Source organism: Malaclemys terrapin, chromosome 6 (genome assembly GCF_027887155.1).
Source record: "Malaclemys terrapin pileata isolate rMalTer1 chromosome 6, rMalTer1.hap1, whole genome shotgun sequence".
Classification (NCBI taxonomy): domain Eukaryota; kingdom Metazoa; phylum Chordata; order Testudines; family Emydidae; genus Malaclemys; species Malaclemys terrapin.
This window is the reverse complement of record NC_071510.1, coordinates 109,363,008-109,371,439: the sequence shown is the minus strand read 5'-3', so window position 1 is coordinate 109,371,439 and position 8,432 is coordinate 109,363,008.

Here is an 8,432-nt window from a genome sequence, read left to right as displayed (position 1 = left end):
AGTTTGCATTTGCGTGGCTGGCACTGCTCCAGCCATTGCTTCATGGCTGCAATTTGACTGCCAGGTTGGATTGTTGAGTAATGGCTCAGCAAAGTGTTGTTTTATTCCTGCTTATTTCTTTGCACTGAGTTCTGCTTCCTGAGGGTGCCAAGATCTAGATAGTAGCTTTAATCAGGGAGTGTCACTTTATTATGGGAGAAGAGTGAAATGGAGGATTCCAGGAGCCACAGATTAATGAATGACTTTACATCTGACTGAGGCTGCCTACACTGCAAAGTTGCCCAGTGATTGGCACCAGGGTCTAAACATCTGGGTTAGCCTAGCCCAGGTGTGTGTCCCCACTGCAAACCCCTACCCAAGTTACTGTGTCCTCACTGTTTCTGCACTCACCCATGTGGGGACGCATTGGTTAGAAGTAACGGAAGAGGAGAAGGACCTAGGGGTTCTTGTAGACAGGAGGATGACTATGAGTCGACAATGTGACGTGGCGGTGAAAAAAGCCAATGCGGTCTTGGGATGCATTAGGCGAGGTATATCTAGTAGGGATAAGGAGGTGCTGCTTCCGTTGTATAAGGCGCTGGTGAGACCTCATTTGGAGTACTGTGTGCAGTTCTGGTCTCCCATGTTTAAAAAAGATGAACTCAAATTGGAACGGGTGCAGAGAAGGGCCACTAGGATGATCAGAGGAATGGAAAACCTGTCGTATGAAAGGAGACTAGAGGAGCTCGGGCTGTTTAGTCTGACAAAACAAAGGCTGAGGGGGGATATGATTGCTCTCTTTAAATATATCAGAGGGATAAATACCAGGGAGGGAGAGGAATTATTCCAGCTTAGTACTAATGTGGACACGAGAACGAATGGATATAAACTGGCCGTGGGGAAGTTTAGGCTTGAAATTAGACGAAGGTTTCTGACCGTCAGAGGGGTGAAATATTGGAATGGCCTTCCAAGGGAAACGGTGGGGGCAAGGGACCTGTCTGGTTTTAAGATTAAATTAGATAAGTTTATGGAGGGAATGGTTTAATGGTAAAACATATTAGCTGAGGAATACCGAGCAATAGCAGGTAAATAGTATAATGGCTAACAAGGGTCAGGCTGGAGACTCTTACCTACATGCTCGGGGTCTTACTGATCGCCATATTTGGGGTTGGGAAGGAATTTTCCTCCAGAGTAGATTGGCAGAGGCCCTGGAGGTTTTTCGCCTTCCTCCACAGCATGGGGCAGGGATCGCTAGCAGGAGGGTTCTCTGCCAATTGAAGTCACCAAGACACAGGATTTGGGGACTTCATCAGCAGAGTCAAGGGAAGGGTAGGGACGGTTTTGTGGCCTGCAGCATGCAGGGGGTCAGACCAGATGATCATAATGGTCCCTTCTGACCTTAAAGTCTATGAGTCTATGTGTGTCTGGGGACATAGCCCATGGCTCTTTGTGCTGAGATGCTGTAGGATTCTTTCACAGTCAGCTGTGACAATTACAGAAGAATTTGTGGAGAATTGAGGGTGGGCCATTGAAGAATTCTCAGCACGTAAGTGATTTTGTCCACATCTTCACTGCAAAGTAGATGGATTCTAGCTGAGTTAAACCAGAGCCCAGCTCGAACCTGTACACCCAGCCAAATAAGCTAACCCAAGCTTAAAAGAACCTCCAAATGGGTCAGAGGTTTTTCTGTGTGGACAGTAGAGGGCTTGGGGCTAATACTTGGGTAAAAACCCAGATTAACTGTGTTGTGTTGACATACAAGTTCACAGCTACAAAAAATGCTAATTGACTGTTCTGAAATATTATTTTTGTTCAATTCAGTGGATCTGTTAAGTGAGAATCAGCAAGGACTCATTTAACAGATTTTCCCATGAAACATAAACCTGAAGTGCCTGTGCTGGCCGATGATCAGAAATTCTGGTTTCTTGACAAGTTTCAGATGAGGGATGTGAGGAGTTTAAAGCATTTCTGAGAAAAGGGAGAGTCAAGAAATTCCTTCAGAACAACAACAACCCAGGAGCCAGCAACGAGATACAACCCAGGCAAAGCCCTTGTGAGGAAGGCCAAGTGCAGGCAGAACTGTGCATCTCTTTCTGGAATGCTGAAATCTGAGACAGGAGGGGGCGGAAAGTTCTAATCACTGTACAGAGAGGAACAGAAAGCAAAATAACCAGTTTCCATTGTTGTTACAAACTAGTTACATAGGGTAGTGCTGTAAATGTACACAGTGCTTTGAGAATACAGCTAGAGAGAAGCTCCTAAGTCCACAAAGAGAGAAAAGCTTAATTAATGAAAAGGGCCCGATTCTGTGAGGTTCTGACCACCTTCATCTCTCATTGATAGAGCTCATCTCACCACAGGATCAGGCCCTGGATGTATGTAAAGCATCAAGTAAAATACCAGAGGAAAAACATACCCTAATGGAGGCCCATACGCAGGAGGAAAGTAGCCTTGCGAAGCAATCTCAACATCTCTGACTCAAAGCCTTCCAGGGCAGCCCATCACCTTGGCCTCTGCAAAACAAGACACACTGACCAGACTGTCTGAAGGTAGAGACTTTTATTTTAAAATGCTGTGTAAAACACACTGCATCTAAATGAAAACATATGCAACCCCACTTGGGCCAACTGCAGAGCTTGACTCAGGGACCCCTCAGTTTTAATGTGCATGTGGTGCTATGGCTTGAGCTAAAGGATTCATTTCAATAGCTGTATGCAGCCACAAGTAGTAGACTCAAAAACCTTTTATATGGGCCAGCCCTCAGAGGGGGACTCTTAGTATGAGTGTGGCTCGAGCCAAAGGACGAGCCAGTTTATCAGCCAGTGAACCGGTTGGTAGCTAGCAGCAGCTAGTTGTCCTTTCAATAGCTCCATGGGATGGGGGAGATGGACACATGAACAACAGAGTACCACAGTCAAAGCCTGTAATGACACAGCACTCAGTTCAACTGTAACCACATCATGGCCCAAGATGGCTTCTCTGCTCCCTCTATTTGTAATTCACAAGCAGGGCAGTGAAAGGTAGAGAGGGAGCTGACCAAATGGAATGACAGCTCCATGGTCCGTGCCACCCACAGTTGGATTCAGACTGTGCTCTGTGGCCAGTCAGTGTCCCCTGGAGCCCTTCCTGGTAATTCACAGATTATAGATCCAATTACGGCTGTTCCATTGCAAGAGTCATAACTAAACATTTTGGAAACCAAGCCCAGGAGGAGCAGGTGTTTACAGAAGGTGGTCCATACATAATCATAATGCCCAGCATGATGGAGCTCTTTCCTATAATTAGCTCTGGACAATGATAATGTTGGAGCATCTTTGTTACAATGACTATAAAAACCATTGGTCCAGGGCATTTCCTGGGGATTCATGATTACAATTACTTCAAATAAAAATATAGTTTCCTTTAGGATGTCAAAATGTTAACCCCCCCACACAGGGCCCACAGGTCACAGCAACTGTGACCAGCTGACCCCTTCAGGCTAGGGTGCTACGGCGCCCGGGCAGTGTGGCCACAGCCTGCTCTGTGGGGCTGAGCGGCAGGGCTGCAGCCTGCCAGCCCCGGAGCTGCAGCTGCTTTGGAGGCTGGGGGGAGAGCAGCGTGGCCAGAAGTGGAGAAACTCTGGCCCTGCCTCTTCCCTTCTGTCTCTGCTGGCTGTGCTGCCTCTCCTTGCCCCCTCTGTTGGGGGGAGGGGCTGTGTCCCACCTCTCCCTCTCTATACCCATTCATAAGCCGACCCCCTTCTCCGTTGCTTCCCTTTTTTACTAAAAAAATTCGGTTTATGAACGAGTATATGCGGTAATCAGGTCAAAAAATAATCTGACAAGCAACTAGCCAAAGACACAAAAATTAACAGCAAAATGTTTTTAAGCACATCAGTGGCACAAAGCCTGCCAAACAATCAGTGGGGCTCCTAGATGATCGATGTTTTAAAGGAGCACTCTGAGAAGACTAGGCCATTGCAGACAAGCTAAATGAATTCTTTCCATTGGTCCTCACTGCAAAGGATGTGAAGGAGATTCCCACACCTGAGTCATTTTTTTTAGGTGACAAATCTGAGGAACTGTCTCAGATTGAGGTGTCAATAGAGGAGGTTGTGGAACAAATAGTTAAATTAACCAGTAATAAGTCACCAGGGCCAGATGGTATTCACCCAAGAAAAAAAGAAAATACAATATGAAATTGCAGAACTAATAATTATGCTATATAACCTATTGCTGAAATCAGCCTCTGTACCAGATGACTGGCAGATAGCTAATGTAAATTTTTTAGAAAGGCTCCAGAGGCGATCCTGGCAATTACCGGCTGGTAAGCCTAACTTTAGTGCCAGGCACACTGATTGAAACTATAGTAAAGAACGGAATTATCAGATACAAAGATGAAAACTTGTTGGGGGAAGAATCAACACGACTTCTTTAAAGGAGACTCGTGCATGACCAGTCTATTAGATTTCTTTGAGGGTGAACAAGGATGATCCAGTCAATGTGGTGTACTTTGACGTTCAGAAAGCCTTTAACAAAATCCCACACCAAAGGCACTTAATCAAAACAAGCAGTCATGGGACATGGGGGAAGGTGGTCTCATAAATCATGAACCGATTAAAAGATAGGAAACAAAAAGCAGGAATAAAGGGTCATTTTTCACAATGAAGAGAGGTAAACAGCGGGACCCTCCAAGGATCTGTACTGGGACCAGTACTGTTCAACATATTCATAAATGATCTGGAAAAGGAGTTGAACAGTGAGGTGGAAAAGTTTGCAGATAATCAAAATTACTTAAGATAATTAAGTCCCAAGCTCACCGTGAAGAGTTACAAAGTGGTCTCACTAAACTGGGTGACTGGGCAACAAAATTTCAGATGAAATTCAGTGTTGATAAGTGCAAAGTAATGCACATGGGATTATGTTTTCCAAACTATACATACAAAAGGATGGGGTCTACATTAGTTGTTTACCACTCAAGAAAGATCTTGGAGACATTGTGTCTAGTTCTCTGAAAACTTCTGCTCTATGTGCAGCAGCAGTCAAAAAAAAAAAAAAAAAGCTAACAGAATATTAGGAACTATTTGGAAAAGGATAGATAACATAGAAAATATCAAAATGCCACTATATAAATCCATGGTACCCACACTTTGATTAGTATGTGCAGTTCTAGTTGTCCCATCTCAAAAAAGATGTATTAGAATTGGAAAATGTAATAAAAAATGCATCAAAAATGATTAGGGGTATGGATCAGCTTCCATATGAGGAGAGATTAAAAAGACTAGGACTGTTAAGATTCAAAAAGGAATGACTAAGGGGAGCTATAAAATCATGCATGGTGTGGTGAAAGTAAGTGTTATTTACCCCTTCACATAACACAAGAATTAGGGGTCATCCAATAAAATTAATACACAGCAGGTTTAAAACTAACCTAAAGAAGTACTTTTTCACACAACACTGTTGTACTTAAAGTACTGCACAGGATCTTTTCAGGGGGAACAAGGCAAAGCGCCACATTTATTGGTAATACATGTATTAATCAACACTGTATCATATGCATATGATATATATTACACTCATGCACTCACATACACACACACAAGCATACTCCGTCTTGTTGTTGTTACAAATTAGTTGCTCCCCTTAACTTTACTGACCAGGTGAGTTAGATAGGGGAGGGGTGGAGCCGGGCTTCTGCCGATCCGGATCGATGCTCCCATGTTGACAAGATGAGACCCAGGGCCCTCTGCAAGACACCTCACATTTATAACAGCTTCCCTCTCATGCAAATCTATACCAGATTCAAAATCTGTATCTGTCTGTTGGTCCTTTGTGCTGCTTCTTTCTGGGTGTTGTCCCAATGCTGTTCAAAGAGGATGTTTTCAAAAGAAGGTGCTTGCTTCTAACCCCCAAGGCCGTCAATATGTCTGCTCTTCTTTAGTGAGCCCTGTCATAACTATGAAAGGAAGGGTAACAGCTGTCCTGTGTACAGTACTATAAAACCCCTCCTGGCCAGAGACTCCAAAATCCTTTTCCCTGTAAAGGGTTAAGAAGCTCAGGTAACCTGGCTGGCATCTGACCTAAAGGACCAATAAGGGGACAAGATACTTTCAAATCTTGGAGGGGGGAAGGCTTTTGTTTGTGTTCTTTGTTTGGGAGTGTGTTCGTTCTCAGGACTGAGAGGGACCAGACATCAATCCAGGTTCTCCACATCTTTCTAAACAAGTCTCTCCTATTTCAAACTTGTAAGTAAATAGCCAGGCAAGGCGTGTTAGTTTTCCTTTGTTTTCTCAATTTGTAAATGTACCTTTTACTAGAGTGTTTATCTTTGTTTGCTGTACTTTGAACCTGAGACTAGAGGGGAGTCCTCTGAGCTCTTTAAGTTTGATTACCCTGTAAGGTTAATTTCCATACTGATTTTACAGAGATGATTTTTACTTTTTTTCTTTAATTAAAAGCCTTCTTTTTAAGAACCTGATTGATTTTCCCTTGTTTTTAAGATCCAAGGGGTTTGGATCTTGATTCACCAGGAGTTGGTGGGAGGAAGGAGGGGGGATGGTTAATTTCTCCTTGTTTTAAGATCCAAGGGGTTTGGATCTGTACTCACCAGGGAATTGGTGAAAGGTTTCTCAGGGCTTCCCAGGGAGGGAAAAATTGGGAAATGGTGGCAGCGGAACCAGAGCTAAGCTGGTAGTTAAGCTTAGAAGTTTTCATGCAGGCCCCTACATTTGTACCCTAAAGTTCAAAGTGGGGATCCAGCCTTGACAAGCCCATTTGAGAAGTTTTATTGTTCTTGGGTCTGGCTTCCATCCCCTCTCCAACTGTTGCAGCTGTCTGGAGGTGCTTGCGTTCCATGCCTTACTCATTCACACCTCGTTCATTCAATAGGGCAATTGATTAAAAGTGTGTGTGTGGGGGGGGAGATCCTATTCTACTCCTAGCAAAAAGACTTTTTTAACATTATACCAAGGCTCAATACAAAGTTTTCTATATAAGGATCTGATACAAAGTTGTATGAAAATAGAGGCATAATACAAAGTCATATGAAAGTTATGTGAAGATGCGTAATGCAGAGATTTATCTGCAACACACAGTTAACCTGTGGAGCTCATTGCCAGGAGATGTTCTGATAGCCAAAAGTATAACTGGGTTCAAAAAAAATTAGGATAAGTTCATGGAGGATAAAAGTCCATCAATGGCTCTTAGCCAAAATGGTCAGGGATGCAACCTCATGCTTTGGATGCCCCTAAACATGACTGCCAGAAGTTGGGAGTGGATGACAGGGGATGGATCACTTGATAAAGGAATTTATACATCCATTCTAAAACAAACTGCAACATGTGCCTTCTGTTCTACATCGTATCACAAAATCTATCATTGGTTCGTTAGTTTCTGGGAATCAATCTCTATACAAGTATCAGAGGGGTAGCCGTGTTAGTCTGGATCTGTAAAAAGTGACAAAGAGTCCTGTGGCACCTTATAGACTAACAGATGTATTGGAGCATAAGCTTTCGTTGTTATACCAATAGAATAAAAACCAGCAGGATCTTATTAAGAGGGATAAGGCAAAGATGCCACATTTATTGTAAATATACTGATAAAGCAAAAGATAAAAGTAAACAACGTTGTTTGACTATTTATTTCTTATACATACACACATACATAGAGAGAGAGAGAGAGAGAGAGAGAGATTCATGCACACAATCATTCATTCAAGTTCTGTATAGGTGTTATAGTTACCAGCCTAGAAGTTGCTCATGCCAAGTTACTGGCCAGGTATCTTGGTCATGAGGATGGAGCCGAGTCTGTGTCAGGTGCACCTGATGCTCCTGGAGGCTGGCAGCAGAACCAGAGACTCAAAGTCATCAGTCTTTAGAGTCCCTTCTTATAGGAATTAATTCCTATGTTAGTCTATGGGAACTGTTTCATCCTGCTGTTGCTGACTCAATCAGCAGATGGCACATTCCTGTCCAAAGTGGCACATTCCTGGTGGCTCCACACTGTCCAAAGTTTGTGTTTCTTATCCTTCCAGGTGATGGGGTGGGTCCCAGTTTACCCTCCGGGGGTTTCTGGTCATCCACTTGACACATTCTTCGGCCGATGGATACTCCTTTTCTAGGCTGGCACCTCCCTAACCATCCATGTATATCAAGCATTCATCAGCATACATTCCATCCCTTAACCATATTTTAATTTACTGTCTCCACCGCTTTCAGAGTGTGTGCTAATTCATTTGAGACTCCCGGCCCTTTAATCACAGAGGGTGGGGGTCTGTCCTAGGAGCAGTTGAATGAAGTGAAAGACACTTAACAGCTTATAGTGTTTGTTTACATTGTATAACAAAGTCAGTTAACTTGTTTGTAAGTTTTACATAGTAGTCACAGGATAGATATAATCAATGGTTTCTACAGACAGTAGCTTACAAGTTTTAACAGAAGACCCAAGAGATTTTTGTACTTGGTGAAACTGTTGGAT